Source organism: Bactrocera latifrons, unplaced genomic scaffold (genome assembly GCF_001853355.1).
Source record: "Bactrocera latifrons isolate USDA-ARS-PBARC rearing strain unplaced genomic scaffold, ASM185335v1 scaffold_0, whole genome shotgun sequence".
Lineage (NCBI taxonomy): Eukaryota > Metazoa > Arthropoda > Insecta > Diptera > Tephritidae > Bactrocera > Bactrocera latifrons.
Window position 1 is genome coordinate 457,256 of NW_017534406.1, and position 16,938 is coordinate 474,193.

Sequence of the window (16,938 nt, forward strand, 5' to 3'; positions counted from 1 at the left end):
AGAGCCTGAAAACGACTGCACTAAACGCAAATCTAAATACCGTTATGTGCGAGTATGTGGCAAGTAAGACATCCCATGTGTATGCAGAAAGCTAAGCGGCTCCAAAGCGATAGTAGTTGACTACCTCTCCCTATTAAACTCGACGCTTCAAAGAAGAATGAAACATTTAACAAATAATAAAAAAAAAAAGAAACCTTTTGGAAATTTAGACTACGGCGATTGAGTTCGAGCTCAGTTCGGCAGGCGCAAATCGTTTGCATTTCGTGCAGCTTAAAAGATTCCACTTTATTTCATTGAGCAACGCCGTAAAGACGCGCGAAGTGCCGAAGGAGCAGAAAATGAAAATAAAAATGGAAAATAGTGAAAAAATACAAAAACTTTCGAGTGCCGCGTTGTTGTTGCGGTGAAGTCGGCAGATGCCAAAAGTTACCCAAAAGTACGCGCATAGACTTTTATTGAACCAATAATTTACTCACGTGCGCAAGTATGCAGTCACGTTGTTGTTGTTATTGTTGTGCTTTATTGTAAAGTTTCTTTATCTATTATTGCTAACGTTATTGCTTTTATTGTGTGCTTGCGGTTTGTTGAGCATGTGTTGGTTAACCATCTTGGTTGCCTCACGCCTCCACTGTACAGCTGTATAAGTCTGTGTGTGCGTGTCTAAGTGCATTGGTGCGTGCTTACAAAAGATAACATTTGCGGTTATTTACTTCCATCATTATGCTTGTTAACCGGCTTGTACCCATTCTTAGACTCTCAAAATGTATAAAGGTGCACAAGTAATATTTATAATAATATTTCCTTTATAGAAATTTTATTATAAGTCTCTTTATTACTTTTTATCTCAAACAATATATGTACGTACGTATTAAACATCCTCTAGTGTGCCATAATATCAAATATCGCTTATTAATGTGCTTTTCAATTTCTTCTCATTACAGGTGAGTGACTTGTTGCCTTTATTTAACTCCGTACAATCGAAGTCGGTAAGCAAATGGCGTCTTTGAGTGCGAGTCCATCAAACTCTTATTTGGTATGTCAAACAATGACGTGTGCGTGGGTGATGGTGAGCTACCCTGCTCGAATATACTCGTATTGGGTGATCGAAATAGTCTTTTCGTATTTCTAATCTAACTTCAAATTAATTTTTTATATTTATAATGAGCTTTAATGAACTAAATATGTACCATTTTGGTCGAGCACTTTTTGCCATTTTTCCGCTAGAGGCATTATTTCATCAGTGTAACACTTTTCCGGTTTCTCGGCGAAAAACTGCGACAAGTAATTTTCCCAGGCTTCTCTTCAAGCCAACTTTACTCCATTAAAGGAGTTCTGCATTGACCGAAGCAAATGGTAGTCCGATGGTGCAAGGTCAGGGCTATATGGTGGAAGCTTCAAAACTTCCCAGCCAAGCTCCCCAATTTTTGCCAAGTCTTCAAAAATGTATGTGTGGTCTAGCTATGTCTTCATGGCATACGAAGCTCTTTCTGGTGATCAGTGCCGGCCGGTTTTTCGATTGCTTGCTTCAAGCTCATCAGTTGTTGACAGTAAAATGTAGAATCAATCGTTCGCCCAGGCCGGAACAGCTCATAGTTGATGATTCCTTTTCAACCCAACCAAACACTCAGCATAACCTGTCGAGGCGGCAATCCTGACTTTGCGACCATTTGTTGAGCTTCACTATGTTTGAATCAGGACCTTTTTCGCGCATTATTGTGGAATTTGATCCACATTTCGTCTCCTGTTGCCATTCGCTTCTGAAATGGTTCGACTTCATTTCGTTTTAGCAAAGAACCATTAATTTTTCCAGAGGCAATTCATGTGGTATCCAAACATCGAGCATCTTTTTGTAGCTAGCGTTTTTAAATGGTTCAAAACAGTTTGATGATGAATGTTAAGTTCGTTGGCAATGTCATGGCTGCTTATGTGACCTGGTCCTGGTCAGTCTATTATATTATTTCATCGACTTTTTCAACCATGGATCGATTAGAGGGAGTTGCATATTTCACATTGAAATTTCCAGAATGGAAGCGAGCGAATCATTGTTGTGCTACATGAACTGTTACAGCATCATCTCCGTAAACTTCACAAATTATATTGTTGACTTGCATGGTATTCATCCCTTTTTTAGACAAAAATTTCAAAATTTAGCGAATTTCTTCATTATTATTGAACAGCTGTAACTTTTTTTCAACTTTCCCGAATTTAATTTTTTCAAATGAAGTTTAAGATCTCAATTTATGCTGGCATTTTCTGCAGGGTTGCATATTTTCCCCTCAACATCACTGTTATGTATGTGGTGTTGTATAAGGTGTTGCAGCATATTCTAATACTTTGTCAGTTTCTGGTTTCAGCCAACTACTCTTCAAACAAGCTACAAACACATACAGATACATATGTACATATTAACAAACCCTAATGGCCGCCGTTTACCCAAAACGGAACTCGAATACAATTCGGATGCTGCGTTTCCTAATTAAAATTCATTGGATTATATAAGTGTAATTAAAGCAAATGATTGTTGTTGCTTTTATTATTGCATTTGTTATTGTCGTTGTTGTTGCTTCGCTCCGTCGCGCTTGCCCTTTAAAGTAATTGAGTGCAAAAGGTGTGCTCAATATCGTCACACTCTGCGCTAATGACGTGTAAATGTCCAACAAACAGCGCCTGTAATAACAACAACAACAATAACAATAAATACGAAAATATGTAACGGTAAGCAGTTATGCTTGTTGTGGTCTCTTTTTGTTAAAAAGTCTCTGTTTCAGCCAGTTGGAAGTTGCCGCTTCGGCCGCCTGCGCCAAATTGGAAAGTGTGTTACATTTTGAAGAAATCGCATTGAGAATTCTAAGCAGGATTTAATGTATGCGCCAGCTGTCAGCCGGCTCTGTTTGTGCAAGTGTCTGTAAAGTTTGTTTTTTGATTTGAATAACTGCGCGCAGCAGACAGGTGTGATGGGCCGTCAAAAAGTTGCCTCGATTTCTAAGTTGTATTTAATTGAAATTGCTGTCATAAACAGAGCAAATGACATTCAGCTTTAAATAAAACTTCCATTAAGCGAAAGTATTTCGAAAGCATTTGAATTTTTGAATTCTTAAAATAATAAATTCTCCTCTAATGTTGTTAAATAACTTTTGCTGTGAGTGCGCTTTGGGAGAGTTGGAGGTTATGTTGAACATAACAAAATGTATATTATTTTTATGCCCAGAAGAGTGTATACTAAGTTTGCCACGAAGTCTTTAGTACACAGAAAGAATGTGTGTATATAAAATAGTACTGAACGATCGGAATTAAGCGCTTGTAGGCAAAACTTTTCCATTTGACGAGATATCTTGACGAAATTTGGCATGGTTTACTGCCCAAGGCAATAATATAATTTCCGGTGATATTGTTCAGATCGGATTACTATAGCATATAGGTGCCATACAGAATGGTGGTATACCTTTAAACTATACAAAAGTAAAATAAGATAGAAGTTATCGATAAAGTACTTAAAAAAGTAGTAAGTGAAAATTAGTGGTGCAAGCATTTTTTTTCATTCTTTTTAAGCAAAATATTAACTCAATCAATATGGTTTAATATGGTCTTTTTTCAAAGCTTATTCATACGCATATGTAACAAAATATGTATCACATTTTATATTAAACAAAAATATTAAAATATTAATGAGAGTATATAAAGAAATCGCATGCGACACCTCAATCGCCAAATTACTGCTAATTCACAAACAACAAACACTTCACGGAGAAGCAACAGCTTCGCTATGCTGCGATGTGCAAACGCAAAGGAGAACGAACACAAACAATACACACAATTGCCACATTTAGATTCTCAGTCTCCCCCTCATACAACAAACACTACAGCATCACCGCTGTCGTGGCGAACTCTACACACTCACTACACACATTTTGACAGTAAATTTTTCAATCGCGAGCGGTCATCGGTCAAACAGCGTGTAAGTTCGTGTGTGCGGGAAAATTAGTAATAACGCGTAAGAAATTTCTAGTAAAAGTGCAATTTAAATTATTTTGTTTCATTTCAAAGCTCGAGTCAAAGTTGTGCAAGTTAAATGAGAACTAAAATTAAGTGAAAAAGTTTGAGTAAAGTAAAATAGAATAATAAGCATATGTACATATGTAGGTCATGGTTGGTCTTTGTTGTTTTCTATGATGTGTTCATGTTTGTGCTTGTTAATAATGTTAATAGCGAAGTGCGTGGAAATCGCATATTGTTTATCATTCATAAATAGTGCTGTAGTGAATTAATTTCTTTTTAAAGATACATATTTCGTAAAATATGAACTCAAGCGTTCGTTCTTACGGAAATTCGTCTATCGTCGCCTTCTAATTAATCGAACAATGTGGTTCGTATAAACAAACAAAAACAAACAGGGCAGTAGTAATGTTTGTGCTGTAAAACTCCAAGGTGAGTACAGGGTGTTTGTATAAACATTACTTTATTATTTTTAAAGTAAGTAAAATATGTTTAAGGAATAATTTATTTTTTATTTTTATTAATTTATTTGTTATTTGCAGATTTACATTAATAAAAAAAAAATAAATGAAAAAAATGCAATAAAAGCTTACTTTAAATAAATTTGAAATTTTTTTAATACATTTTTTATAAATTTGAAAAACTTTTAAGACAAATTATGTCATAACGTAATTTGAAATATACATACATGACTAACTGAGTCAATTGCATGTTCGTCCGTCCGTCCGTATATACGCGAACTATTACCACAGTTTTTGAGATTTCGATCAGAAATTTGACACCAATACTTTTTCCTCCAAATACGCTTATTTGTCAGAATCACAGACATGAGATCATTTAAAATGGCATATTTAATTTTCATAAATGAATGACCTGAATGACCTGAATGAGGTGGTGATATGTGAAGCTCTTATTTGAATTTGTTCACATGAATCTACTATAACATATAGCTGTACTACAAACTTAGCCATAAATGCAATGCAATAATGCAACCGATATTAGCCCTGAGTTCGCTGACTGTGCTTAAAACCAGTAAAATGCTGTCTAGACTCCTTATATCTTACTTCGTGTTATTTTATGCTTAGACTGTTTTGGCTGGCTGGCCATAATTGTTTTACAGGAGATTGGAATGCTGATGATAGGAGAGTTTCTTTATTCTCAATAACTGCGGAATGAGAACGGGCTTCATTGGCTTCTTATGGTTCATTACTGGACTGTTGGGCCTGAGAACAGCTAAGTTGGTGAAAAACCAATAGTTATGCAGTTGGTATAAGGTAAATCGTAAGAGATCTAGAGAACGTTACGTTCTCATCAAAGTCCATCTCGCGATGGTTACAAAGCTTCTAACTGGACACTGTTCGATCAAAATCAATGCAGTGTGATTGTGTATTTTACCGGATGCTAGCTTCGCCAGCTCTTTGGAAGAATAAAATATAGGATTATATCAACACTTTTTCATTGAATTTTTTGCTGAAATCCAATAAAAGATTTTTTTGTTGGCCTACGCAAAGAGCTATAAATGATAATCTATGTGCGATTCCCGCCATATTGAACCCATCCATTCCACTGTTGATGCCATACAATTATGCTCTTCGTTCTCTCCTCTCTTTTTTTGATTTCTGTAATTGGCGCTGATAGCTCATATAATCTCGCGAATTCGTCTCCCTGCACTTGTTACTCTTATTGCTGTGAGTGCAGTTGACCAGTGTTTTGCAAAGCAAATGCATTTTCCCTAACTCTAATGAGGTTATGTAACTTATTGAAGTTTAATGAGAAGTTATCAGATATATACAAAGTATTTTTTTGTTATTCCCATAAAACTCTCTAGTTGACTTGTTTAAGTAATTTCTTTCAAAATTTTTATTTCTTGCCATTTAATTATTTATTCAATCTGGTACAAGCTCACATCTAACGCTCTGTATGCGGCATTTACTGCTGTGATTGTTAGGCGTAAAATCCAATTACCTACAATCGTTTACTTTGGTAAGTGTTTAAGTATTCATATATGCATGTGTGCACTCACTTGCCTGCCGAACAGTATCGAGAGTCAAATTAATTAATTCAATAACATCCTTGTGGCCTTAGTTCAGACCTGCAACAAATTACACAGATTAACAAAATGTGTGTGCGCTCATTTAATCCCCGGCTATTACTTGGCCATGCACTGTAATTAATTTTTGCTTAGTCACATATGAGAGTTGCCGGATTGCTATACAATTGACATGCTAAAGTTTTATGTGTTTGACTTTTATGATGCGATTTTAAGTACAGAAGAGCACATACTTTAAAAGCTACTTTATACTTATTCGTTGCATTTTACGGAATGTTAAGCTTTTGGAGTGATTGTGAACTCATTAAATGTTGAACTCGTTTTTCAATACTTAGAGTTAAGCGTTTTGGTAAACCCTTTTCGACGAACAGTTTTCCGGCGCTTGAATTTCTGGTTTGTACATATATAAATAAGTTATAGATTCCGTTTCTTTTGTCTAATGTCTTCAGTATGTTGTTGAGTTCTGTGCTTCGGTGGCTTTTGTGTTCACTTTGGGCCCACGTTAATCAGAGAAAACTTTATAATTTCAACTTCCTGAGTTTTGATGTTGTAAATATTGTTTTGAGTTTTGAAAACCCAGATTTTATACACAAACTAAGGCTATTCAAAAGATTAGTATTTTGAGCATATTGTCCGAAATTGATGAATCAGTATCTTCTAGATTTTAATCAAAAAACAGGTTATTTACTAAAGAGTTTTTGCCGAAGACACTTAATAATTTCTGAAACCTGGTTTCCCACACTAGTTGTCGTGCGCTGATAAAGACGGCATCAACTGTATAATCAAACCGCCGTCCTAAATGCTAATCAGTACACTAATGTTCTGAGCATACTGTTAAATTTATACTTTTAATAAAAGTTCTCTCCGAAGCTGGCACTAACCCCTTATCTTTTTCTATTTCTTAGATTCAGATTTTAATAAAGAATTGATCAGCTACTAAAGAGCTCTTGTCAAAGACACGTAGTCTTCCCAGTTGTAGTTCCTTGACAGGGACTTGACGAAAATTCACTCGAAAATCTTTGGCTGTTAAAAATATGTTTTTCATGTATGTATTATGCTTATAGTATTGGAGATCAAAACGCGCTCAGAGGCGAGGCAGACCTTTTACACACATGAGTTCATTAATAGATTGGATATATGTATAGGGGTGTACTCATCTTTAAAGGAGTTCACCAAAACCATCGATATCCTTTTCTTGATTCCTCCGACATTTCTGGATAGGAACAATCAGTGTTGTTTCACTCATCTCGTATTTTAAGTCCATCGAGCTTGACTTGACCCAAGCCCAATCTCTTAGAAAGATATACAAAGATTTCTTATTCGTTCTGCATCACATATTTGGTTTAGGGCGGGTCTTTGAATAGAGTGAGAAAGTAAAAATCATCTTTGAACAGATCTCGTATTTTACGCTTCACATTCATATATAAGACATCTTTATTATAATTGTTCTAGGTTAGCTCAAACTCAATCGAACGAAAGTCAAAATACTTTGATCAGTCAGCGCCTCCGAACCTTTTAGATCTCCGTGAATGGACGGCATTTTTCCGGCCATGATGCAGAACGTACCAAGAGCGCTGGTTCCTAACTTGATCATAAAACATAATGATAAGATGTTTAAGGCTTTATTATGTACCTATCTTTTGGATAATGACGAGTCGTATTCACACCAAAGCGGGCAAAGCAGTCCTCCTCAATTCCAAAGAGTACAAACCAATAAGTCTAATCTTAATCCTTCTGAAGACTTTTGAAAAAATTCTAGACGTCTGTATAGAAGGAAAACTTTCATTAGCCAATATACCGAAAACAAAAACATCACGCCTATACAAAAAGCAAGTATATCGATGGAGACTGCACTCGCTAACCCTAAATAATAGCCATCAATTCGCTGTTAAAGTTCGCAAAAAAGGTTGATGTCCTGTGTGACGAATTCTTCAAATCAAATTTAACTGAATCTCCATCTAGCATTACTAAGGACCGGTAGGTCTATGTATGGCATGATGAGGCAATCTGACCTCAAACTGTCTTGATTCATGTCATGACATCTATTTCATAAAGCACGATTCCTCCAACCACATGTTTCATATAGTTGGAGGTCTCTCATTTAGCAAATTATGATCGATTCTCGCCAGTGGTTTTAAATTTGGCACCTATTTTTCGGGGTTCGTACTGTTTGCAGCTGCCGTGTAACTTTGAATTTACATAGCGTTTATCCTTGGAAAAACGGAATATGTGAGGTTATGTTAACGCAATATTTTCCCTCCATACAATTTTGTTATTACTATTTAGTTGAAGCGTGCGTCTCTCGCTGAGCTAAAATGCGAATGAAACATCATCATTGCGTGTAAAGTTTTTCAATTAAATAACATTTGCAGGTAAGCAGAGCAACGGAACTTTGCTTGTTTGTAAATATTTGCTTTGTCAGTCAAAACTATGCCACATTTTCTACACCAACCAGTTTGCCTTGTAATGCAACGTAAGCGAAGTTGCTCGCACTTTTCGCTTGGAACAATTTCAAAAAATCCTTCTTTTTAAACTTTCACACTACTTTTTGTGCTCCACTCCGCTCGTCCCGTTCGGTGCTGTGTGTGTGTAGCACGCAACTGGAGCATAAAAATAATTGCTCGCTGCACTTTATTTGATACTTGCCTGCCGACTGCCAAATAGACAGCTCGATTGAGGAGCCAACAGACAGTTAACCAACGGCGTGGCGCCCCTACTCGTCGGCGTAACTCGGCAGTAGGTGCGGACCACTCGCTTACTCAGCGCTTTCTCGCTTGAGTGTCGGATCGTAGTAGCAATTAAAAGTTTGTTGTAAGTAAACTTTTCGTATTCCGTATTGAACGAGTGCAAGTGACACGAGCGTGCACTCAAATACAAAACTACTTCAACTTACATATGCCATTATATATCTCTATATATTTACATATATGGATGTATGACGTTTAGCTTACCTGCTTATGACAGCTATACCACTGCATGTGAAGTTAAACTCTGTATGCGTTCTGGTATGGTTATTAGCAGTTTGATTGAAAGGCAATGAATGTCAAGGTTGTGCGACACTTCATTGCACTTGAGCAAGAAGTTTCCTAGCATGTATGTGGTTACATAAATATATATTAACTGCTACATATGAGCCATAAATGGATTGTGGAAATTGCTGAGGCGTGCTTTTATTGTTCAACTCTAGCTCCAGAAACGACAAGAAAGTAATGAGCCTTTACGTTCTAAGCTCTGTTGAACTCTCTTCAACTCCCAAAAATACTTCTAACTCGACCAACAAGTAATTTTAAATGATTTTTTTTTTTGATTAGTTTGGCCTGTTGTTGTTTTCTCAGATTTTTCCTCTTACTGCCAAAACTCCCAAATGTGGATCATGAGATCCATTTAGAATGAGGAAACGTTCACAGAATTTATTAAGGCGATAACTGTCAGTCCCGGAAACTTCTCTAAGTGCGATAAGGGTATGTCTTCTGAGATATTTCAAACTCATTGTCTGCCAAAAGCCTGGCAATAGAAGAGAAAGTTCCAAGATGATTTCATCTCGCTTTCTTCAGTACGGTTTTGGCAAACAGTAAACTTATTGGACAATCAGAACACCTACAATTGTGGCGAACCAGTAATTCGGAAGAACTTTTATGTTTCACTTTGAACATTTTAAACAATGGAAGCTTACTATTTGAATTTTAGGTTTCTTCCGAGTTGATATTACTTGCGAATTTTGCCAGTGGTCCTTCCGATTTAATGTCGACAATATAGGCTGCTATTAATAAAATACTTTTATGTTTCATAAGTTATACTTTTTCTCAGAACATTTAACTCGAGTATGAATATAAATTTTTGTCTTAAACTTTTCTGTTTACTTAACCGATCATTTTCACCCATTATATTATAACTAACTATATATACTAACTCCATTGAGCATAGTTATTCCTGAAACATGTGCAAACTATTCTTTCTACATACGAGACGAGTTTGAGTCCATCTTTAGCAGATCTTTTTCTGCTCCATTTAAAAGTCGAAAACTTCCAGCGAACAAAGTTTCCGAGTCTTTATAGGAAAGCTGCTCTCGTGCCAAAAAACATTTGGGTTTGGGAAAGAAAAATATCAAAAGGCGAAATAGGGATCAATTCGCGATTAAATTTAGATATTCTGCGATTTCTAGATTTGGTTTTGGGATCAAACTGAAAGTAGATAGAATAGTAATAGATCTAAATAGATCTAGTAAAATTTTTTTTTTTTTTAGTTTTATTTAGCATAGTTGGAAATATATGATTTTAGTCGTATATTTGCATTTTAGTCAATGGTTTGTCACCAATTTAAGTAATTAAGTAATGCCACTCACATATGAACTCACGTTCCCATTGATAAAAGCTTGTATTGTCGATGTGCACAAAAAGTGCTCTGGACGATTTTGTTCGCCAACAAAATCATTTGCCATATGCATGAGGAAGTAGTAGTAACTTTGTTCCATTCTTCTGGAGCATCACTATCGATATGTGCTGCATAAAGTTATCCTGATAAAATGCAATTCCTCTGCCAATGGCCAAAATGACTACTTCTGGGCGATTACTGACTTCAGACAGTCCAATTGATGACAATATAAGTTCGAATTAAGAGTTCGGCCATAGGAGCAGCTTATATCAGATTATTTCCTACGAATCGTTTAAATCGGCTCACCGCGATTCGACTAAAACCCCTTTCCTTGCGATTTAAAAGCGATTAATCTGTGGAGAATCGGTCCATGAGTTTTGGTTTGACGTTAACTTGTGTGTCATCCATACATCGAGCTGCTCTTTGCTTCCTGTCCTATCTAAATATGTACAATTATTTTTTTTTTTATGCAATGTTTAACTCTTGACAATCAGAACAGTGCCCTAATATGCTGGCCGGACTCGACGATTATGAATACATTATCGATATTATCGACAATTGGCTTTCTCTAGCACGGTGGTCTACAATTCTCATCTTCCCGAAGTTTTCATGATTGCAGTCATTTATGACGTAAATTTTATGGATAAGCGAAAGGTTGCATTTAGAGCCTTCACACGCAGAGCTTCAAAACTCATTTTAGCAGCGTAGCTTTCTGCCTTTTATTCCGCCTTTTATACATATATATGTATTTGGCCACAAGGGTCCAAGTGTATCAATATTTACTAAAATATTATGAGTGCTCTGTGCATTTAATAAATTTCGATAAATCTATAAACACACTAATTAATTAACTAATTATTTGCAGCCAAACTCATTATGCCGTCCTTCGAACCATATAATATACTTACTTCATAACATAATTTGTAGGCATTGATCCGATGTAGTATACTATATATAGCTATAAACAGGTAGAATGTGATACAACGCATAATTATGACAATGCTGCTAATTAATAACGGTGTGGCTGATTGTTTTACTTTGAAAATCTCATTAACTGATTTTATCATTCGTGACCCGATTGGTTTGACCATATTGTCTTTGCCGCCAAAGCTAACAAATTGCTGCAAATTACAACAAATTCATAAGCCCACAAATAATGGCCGAGAGGGCATGACAGTAGTGCTATTAGCGTGTTGTTGGCATTTGCTAACGGTGTGTTTGTGTTTTGCAAGAATTCGCATGCCAAAAACCCAGCAAGCATTTTTTTTGCATCAATTATTTTATAGAAAATCTGCCTAAGTGGCATGGTTCGGCCACAGCGGTGCATAACAAGTTTTGTGTAGTTTCGAGTAGTCTAACAAATTTTATAATTTTCAGTTTATTAATTTACGAGTGAAATTCGAAAAATACACCTTATTAAATACTAAAAAATGTTTGTAGAATTAAATATGATTGTTTAGCGATTTTGTAGTCTTAATTTTTTGTAAGCAATGTTGCCACTTGTTGAGAAAATATAATTTAATAGAATTTATGAAAATAAATTTAAGATCTAAATGTGCGTAACGATGTTTGAAGAAGAATAACTAAAGAGGGTTGCCACCTGTTTGAAAATTTTATGTCACGAAAAGCTTGATGGACTAATTTTTTGTGGTGAAAAAAGATTGAAAGGTGCGCAACGCTATTTTAAGTAGAAAATATTCAAAAGAGTTTTATTCTATGAAACAATTTTGAAGTGAATTATTTTGTAAGATAAAGAACGAAATAAATATTAATAAAAAATGAGAGTTGCCTTAAGTTGCCTTCCCCGTTCTTTACGAGCTTTTCTTAAGGAGTATTTTTCATTTTGTTCGTACCTCTTGAGACATCAGTATTAAACAAAAAATATAAAAAACTTGACAGTATGGTAGACTGGGTAGCTTTTTGTCTTCTTTATATGTACGCTTGTGACACTTAAGCCGCTTGTGGCGACTTCTTTACCTATACACTAGTTGCGTCTTGTGGTCTCTTTGCATAGACATACATACACACTCTTACTTGTGCATTCCGCCCACTGGCGACATCTTTTGTTTGTCACTAATATCTACTTAGCTAATAAGTATTGCTACAGTTCAGCTATGTAACCGATATCCACGGTTCGACGGTTGCGGCTATTAGGCGCAAATTGAATAGGTGAGTCAATAAAAAGACAAATTCATCTAGTATCAAAGGCAATTATTAAATTACGCGGTGTGTTTAAGCTTAATAAATATTCCACATAAATAAGTAAAACAAAACTTAATGGACTCTCATTTGTTTCTTTTTCCTTCCCTGTAGTATCACAGTTTTAATAGTAGCTTTTGAATCGAAACTACCTTCGTCCAATTTTTTTCGTTTATTAGATTTTTGATTGTCTAATTTAAAACTAAATTCAAACTATTCTACCACAGTCTAAAAAAATTGGAAGAACTATATGTTAAACGTTAAAAAAATTTAAACAATATAGCTTGTGGAGTACAATATTTCTCTCTATATTAAGCCTATAAAGTCGAGTCTACAAAACCCAAATTAACTCCTACTTATATCTGTCTCAAAAACTAAGCTAAGATACGGTAGATAGACGAGGGTTGCATCGTGACCTTAGGTCTAATATGCGTTCTCCTAATTCACAAAGACTCACCTAGCCCCAGCATATTGATAAAGTTCGATATATTGCTACGTACTAGTGGGACAATGTGATCCCTATTTAGAAACATGGCTCGCGGGGCCTTTATCCTGTATTTGCAGACTGTTATGTAGTCCAATAGAAGGATTTTGGAGTTAAAGGCTTCATATCGCAGAACCGACAATTTGCGCAAGATGCTAGACCCATGTTGTATATATGCTTCTTCCGCAGCAGTGGCCAGTGCAGAATGCGAAGTGCGTAGTCTGAATTTGTCCCTAGGGATGTTGATTAGATATTTAAACCTCCCGAGGTTATAATCCTTAATTAGCAATTCCTTGGAGTTGTTGACAATACCTCTCTCTCTGCATAATTTTTCTTCCGTAAGATTCTTTGTTGCGTTCCGCTAAGTTATTCAGCCGTTCTCTACACTTTTGCATCAGTAGCCAAGTGTGATTGTGCATTCGTTGCGATGGTTGCGTCGGAAGTTTATCTCCACGCAAAGACTTTTGCCCAAAAAATGCTCGGAAAAACTCCCATAGGTATGAAGAGTTTGATGCGTGGTTCTGCGACTCTTGCACCAAATCCCTTTAACGTTTTCAAACCGTCGTTGTACCACTTGATTATACTTTCCCTAAACAGTAGCTCGAGACTAGAATCATTCCATGCCGCCTTGTTTCTAAGGGTAATCTTGAATGTCTTGATAAAGTTTACTCTTTTGGTGATTCTGTTCCTTGGAAGAAGTGCCAATGGTATAACAACACTATACGCTTTAATCCGCGGGCATAAAATTACCTTACCTCTGCCGCACCCTCCTGCTGTCATTTGGAGCAGTGTGTGTTAGGCTACCTGATCGCTACAGAGTGCTTGTCATTCGCAGAGATTCCAAGGACTAAGAAGCAGCTACGGAACCCTTACTGAAACATAGCTACGCCGCAAATGCACGTTTTCTCTGGTAAATCGAGAAAACTTACTAAAGTAAGGTTGTAGTGAAAGGGACGAACTTGGCTTGGATACATAGTTTGATACCTGAAGGGTCACCAGGGCTTATGATACCACTGATGCCGAGTAGCAACAACTTCATTCCCATGACATTCTGGTATAAGGAATCGGAACGGACCCGGATTTTTAATCTAGGACTGACAACACGGCACCATGTTTCGAAATTATCTCAGAAATATGTTACGTTTTCAGAAGTTTTGAAAAAGCAGGTTACTTTTCCCAGTTCCTACGACGCCTAAAATTCATAATTCCTAAAATTGTCCGGCTTTTTATTATACCTTACAACGAGTTTTTTTTTTTAGGAAATCGTATGAAAAGTCTTATCAGGAATACATACCTTTGTTACATACATATACATATGTACTTTAAATATATATCTCACTGAAATTATAATACGTGTACAAAACTTTTATTTTGTGATAAGAAAGCTTTCGAATTAGCCGGCAGAGGGCGTCTACAGATGGCTACAAAAAGAGAGAGTGATGTTAAAAGGATAACGATTTCTTCGATACAAACTCTTATACGCCTGCGTTTAAGAGAGATATGGAGCATTGTTGAAAACTGTTATGAGAAAAAGAGTACACACTCCACACAATGAATTGCCGAAGAAAGTGAAAAGGTAAATGGAGAGGAGAATAAAACTATATAGATAATTGTTATGTGTTTACTTTTCGCATACGTTAGCCACAATCACACGGCAGTTCTTTATCCTTTGCCGCCAGCACACTCTCTTGTTCATTGTTCTTTGTTCCAGCAATCTGGCGCTCTTATTAGCAATTGCAACAAGAGCGCTGTCAGCCATTTTCACCACGCCTGGGTTGAATTACTTTCACGTTGCCAATAGTAACATCCTTCATGCCGGATGCTGGCGCTCACTTTCCCGCAAAATCGTGTTGTTCGTGTCCAGCATAGTAATTCGTGCGTACGCTTCAGCTCTCACATTACGTTCCGCTTAAAGGCTAGGTGTGCTATGCCAGGCATCGTTCGTCAATTGCTCGTTGCTCTGGTGCCGGAGAGCAAAGCATCCCTCCGTGCTGTGTGCCAGACGATTTGGTGAAATTGCCGACTGGCAATGACAACGTCTTCTATTTAACATCAAGGGATAAATCCTGAAATTGCTCAGTCTGTTTTTGTATACGGGCGTTAAATGGTCGTTGAGCGGCGGAAGTGCGTCGGCTGGTTTCTTTCTACTTTATTTTTGTTGGCAATTTACAAGTGAATTTGTTTTGCAGAGCAAATCCAAAGTGTTACGGTCGGTAATTGCTATAAATGAAATAAAAGAAAAAGAAAAATGAATGAAAAAAGAAAAAAGAAAATATTAATTGTGTTTGTATGTATGTACACAGTGAGAAAGTGAAGACCGTTGTAAAGAAAGCACATTTGCAGAATGTCTAATTATAGCGCATACTCTCCTCGGTCGGGCCGCATCCCTTCGCAAGCATGAAAAGGTTGCTAATAAAATAGATAAATGTGCGCAAGTCGATAAAGACAACATACTTTAGTGGAACTGGTGCCCCACCCCCCTCACTAGCCAAGCTACTAAGTATCTAGCAACTAGCTGGCTTTACTCAAGCAACTGCCTGTGGCTGCCGACTTGCGCCACGGTGCCTTGGTTAGGTCGCTCCGCTATAAAGATAAGAATCCCATATCCTTTGAAGTTTTATTACGCGGCGCGGCAAATGAAAATGAAATAGACGCCAACGCCACAATAATAAATAGCTGAACAACAACTAGATTAGGCGCAATTCAAGAATGCGTGTGAATATACAAAAATAATAAACGCAAAGAAACCTAAAAATAAATGAGTTAAAGAATATTTAAAGGAAATTGAAAGTGAGCACTCCGGAGACCAAGGCAAAAGGAAATCGCAAAAGATTTGATGTGTTTGCGAAAGTGAAGCTTTATGCATGTGTGTGTGTAGCTTTAGTTTAATATAGTAACAACAACTAAGTAAGCAGCAACAATTATGTGTGCATGTGTGTTGACTCAGTCAAACTAAAGAAATTGCAAGCGACAACAACAATGCTTTTGGGAAATCAGAGGCGCAAATGTTGTTATCTTAAGTGCACTAAAACACAACAGCGTGAAATTATAATAAAAATAAAATAACAGTTAAGTAAAAAGGTAAACAGAAAGCGTGAAACAAAGCGAGTCTTGCGAAAAGTATAAAAATTAAGTACAAAAAAAGAAAAGAAAAATAATATAAATCTTTAATAAGATTCCTAGTGGTGGAAAAGCGACATCAAAAACAGTATTAAATGTAAAGCGTGATTCATTTCGGGGTTACAAACTTAAAAAAAAATTACATAAATTTCAAAAAACGTAAAATAAACAATAAAATAAACATAAACATTTTAAATATTGTTATTAATAACTTTTTTAGTTTGTTTTAATTAAATTAAAAATTTTAAATATTATTTGGAATAATTTTTTAGATTTTAATTTTAAATGAAATATTTTTGTTGCAATTTAGCTTAATTTTACTTCTTTTTTTGATAATATGTTTACATAAATTTTAAATGTATAAATAATATATATTATCCAAACTTAAAAACACTGGTCAACAATTTTTTTTTTAGCTTCTGTCCTTATGCTCAAACGCTAATACTGAATATTGAAAAACAAGCGTTTTTTTATATTTAGCTTTTCTAGTTTGCATTTGCTTAATAAGCATACGATTCTTTTTTAAGCCATACGTTTTTGTTATTTTTTTTTTTTTATTTCTGATAAACACACAAATAAAATGTTAAATAAAAAACTCTGGTATTCAGCAAAGACTTCGAAGCATAATTTAAATTAAAAGTAAAGCATGTGAAAATCCATCAATTGATCTCAAATTTTAAAAATTACTTCTAAATTAAGCAAAATAAAATGAAATACAAAA

General features: G+C 35.8%; 2 protein-coding genes across 4 annotated transcripts in view; both read left to right on the forward strand.

Moving 5' to 3' along the window:
• Nucleotides 1-16,938, forward strand: part of LOC108969826 (neurobeachin) — a gene marked incomplete in the record, with an annotated part of 552,891 nt that overhangs the window by 303,063 nt on the left and 232,890 nt on the right.
• Nucleotides 14,248-16,938, forward strand: part of LOC108970105 (probable serine/threonine-protein kinase dyrk2) — a 29,210-nt gene continuing 26,519 nt past the window's right edge. For 2 of the 3 annotated variants that reach the window (XM_018935379.1, XM_018935468.1), the window contains exon 1: nucleotides 14,248-15,306. The gene's annotated coding sequence lies outside the window, so the exon portion shown is untranslated. Of the gene's footprint in view, nucleotides 15,311-16,938 lie in introns of all 3 variants that reach the window. The other variant, XM_018935293.1, reaches the window with a different exon arrangement.